We start from the raw sequence: 3661 nt of genomic DNA, 5'->3' as shown, positions 1-3661 counted from the left end.
AGATGTTGGTGTCGAATAATACCAAATATTGGGTGGGTAGAAGAATTAACTTCTCCAATTTTATCTTTCAGTCTACTCAGCCACAAAAAGGAGGTGGTGCGATTGACTGACTGCTGCTTGAATGTAATGATGAAACTGCAGCTCCAGAGTATGAATATGACGAGAGTCTCGATCTGAGTGACAAAACACATATGGAACAGAGGGTAATCTAACGGAAAGAGCACGAAATTGGCAAACTACAAGATTGGGAGTGAAACTCAACTAAGAGCTAATGAACTGGTTCGATAGTCTGCTGCAAAAGCAACTTCTGAAGCACCTGTAACAGATGCCGGCAAGTCACATGATCCAGAGGAAAAGGAAAGAAAATATGGTGGAGTAGGGAAATTAGAAGTAAGACAGATGTTCCTCTGAGACCACCTTTGCCACCCATCGATCCTTGACAAATGTTAGTCAGCAAAATAAAAATCCAACAATCAAGCTTCCACCAGCCCGAAACCCACCAAGGAGTCATTGGTGCTGAAGACGATAAATGATAAGTTGGCAATGACCTCGATGATAAGAAGTATCCAGACTGGAAGAAATATGTAAACAATAGGAGACAGGAACAAGAAGTGTGGAAAGTTTAGGTTGAGACAAACAGTCTACAAAAGTTGAAAGGGTAAATTATTGTTCGACAGATGTTACCCATAGCCCAATGTCGTTAGGGACTGTGTCAGACATAATGTTGAAGAAAAGCAGCAAGATAAAGTCCATGAGATAAGTGGAAGACAAATTAACTTGAGCAAGAATATAACTTCTACCAATAGGGTTCTAATAACAAAGAAACCACGTTTCTAATGACAGAACCAAGTTCTACCAATAGGGTCCTAACAACAAAGAAAGCACGTGTGTAATGACAGAGCCAAGATGGAAGTACAAACCAAAGTAGAAGAGAGAAGGTGAATGGTATGGACAGCAATTGCATTGAAATTTGTGTGGAGAGCTTCTAAGATGGATGGAAAACAGAGGAGGGTAGTGATGGTAACACAATGGTAAGAATACTGGGAACGTGCGAGGGTAATATTATATTTGGGAGTAACCCTTGAAGAGGTAATAAGGAAACCAACAACTTCTGATACGAAAAAAAGAATATTCCGCCCAATGATAAGCTAAGGAATACCGATCAGAGGTTCACAGAGATCATGATATTCTGACCCCTTTACCTAACTGGAAAAAGAAAGATATCAGGGCAAACCCGAATATTACAAGGAGAGGATAAACCATAAAGAACTGATAAAAATACTCATGTAACAAAGAATGAAATTAGAAACAAGGTAAAGAGAAAAAACGTTACAAACCTGAGAAATAAAATCCGTGAAAACTGAAGAAGGCCTAATTAAATTGGGAAATAACAGCATGCTAGGAAAGAGGTGAAAAAAAGCGATAAAAACAGCTGTCCCACTGAAGATTGTCAACCATTTGAAAAGAAGCAGGAAGAACTTCAGGGAACAAAGCACAGCCCAACTACCGTTTGATCTCTCGATAGACAAAACCAGAAGGATCCACTATCGTGTTGCCTGCATTTGAGGCCCAAGGAAGAAGATCTGTCATCAGTGTGAAGCCTCAAGTGGTAACGTTAATTTGAAATTCATTTGAAATGTGTCACATGTGAAATCGCAAAGCTCACAAAAAATCTGTATTCGAAAGATCCCAAATTAGAAGTGTATGAGGAGTAAGGCAGGTACGTCACGTGAGCACACTCTGCTGCTATTCATTAACACTATTCCAACAAAGAAATAGCCTAGGTTTATGTAAAAAAGATTCGCATATAGAGGGAGGTAGTGAAGGAGAAGAGTTACTCTTGGGAGCGGATGTAAAAACTGTATTAGAAACACAAGGTTTGAGCTTGCAACATCCAAACTTTGTTTTTATTCCCTGTTGAGGAGTAAGATGTACAATGTTTCTGTAACATCCAAACTTTGTGTGAAGAGGACTAATATTTACAGTACTTGTAACATATCTTGTTCTTTATTCCCTGTTGAAGAGTAACAAGTACAATGTTTCTGTAACATCCAAACTTTGTGTTAAGAGGACTAATATTTACAGTACTTGTAACATATCTTGTTCTTTATTCTCTGTTGAGGAATAAGATGTACAATGTTTCTCTAACATCCAAACTTTGTGTGAAGAGGACTAATATTTACAGTACTTGTAACATATCTTGTTCTTTATTCCCTGTTGAGGAGTAAGATGTACACTGTTTCTGTAACATCCAAACTTTGTGTGAAGAGGACTAATATTTACAGTACTTGTAACATATCTTGTTCTTTATTCCCTGTTGAAGAGTAAGATGTACAATGTTTCTGTAACATCCAAACTTTGTGTGAAGAGGACTAATATTTACAGTACTTGTAACATATCTTGTTCTTTATTCCCTGTTGAAGAGTAAGATGTACACTGTTTCTGTAACATCCAAACTTTGTGTGAAGAGGACTAATATTTACAGTTCTTGTAACATATCTTGTTCTTTATTCTCTGTTCTGAAATGGAGTATTAAATTGAAGGTTGGTAATATACAAACTTTTGTTTTCCATTCACTTATTTGTGGAAGGTGTGTAACATACCAGCTTCATTCTTTAATACTTATGCTGTTCTTCACTTACGGTACTGAGGAACAGTGTAACTTTGAGATTTATAATATATCATATCTGCTCTTCACTTACCATCCTTATTGTCTGACATATAATGGCAGTTTTACATTAAAATTTTAGTCATGTTTAGGGATAAGAACCATTTGTTGACTCCAAAAGTTTCGTAATTGAGATGCGAGTCTTGAAGACAAGGAGGGCAGAGGAGTCCTACTGTTGAAAAAGACTGACTAATAGCATTAGCAGAAAGAAACTGGTACCAAACTGTTCGAGAAATGGCACAAAGATTGGGTGTTAGCATTTTCACAATTTTGGACTATCTCGAGAAAACAGAAAAAGTGAGAAAGCTCTACATGGGTTCCACACTAGCTCAGTAATAATCAGAGAAATCGCCGTTTTGAATTACGTTCTATGCTGATTTTGTGCAACAGAAATTGCCCATTTCATGATTGAATTCTCACCTGTGATGAAAAGTCAATCATTTACAGCAACAGAAAGCAATATGCGCAATGGTTCAATCGTGATGAGGCTCCAAAAGCCAAAGATTCACCGACAGAAGAATGTGGTCATTGTATGGTGGTCTGGAACCACTATTATCCATTACAGCTTGCTCAACCAGGAACAGAGTATCACTGTTTCCTGTCAAGAATTAAAAGTAATGCATAGAAAGTTGTGTGAGAAAAATGTCAGTACTAGTCAATCAAAGAGGACCAATCTTGGTCCATGATAATGTTCAGCCACCACAGTCAAATAACGCTTCAGAAGCTCCCCAGATCTGTTGCCTACAAAACACCACTTTTGCAAGCACTTGGACAACTTTTTACAGGACAAAAAATTTAATAACAGAGAATGGCTTTAAAATATTTTAAGTTCTAAGACATCAGCTTTATCATCAAAGCATAAATAATTTTGCTTCTGTTGGCACAAGTGTATAATTTACTATGTTCATATTTTGATTATTAAAGTTGCTTTTTAATTTTTTTATTTCTTATTAAGTTGAAATTTAAAATCCACCATCATTCTTCAAACAACCT

This window comes from Tachypleus tridentatus, chromosome 1 (assembly GCF_004210375.1).
Source record: "Tachypleus tridentatus isolate NWPU-2018 chromosome 1, ASM421037v1, whole genome shotgun sequence".
NCBI lineage: Eukaryota > Metazoa > Arthropoda > Merostomata > Xiphosura > Limulidae > Tachypleus > Tachypleus tridentatus.
Note: the sequence above shows the minus strand (reverse complement) of the source record.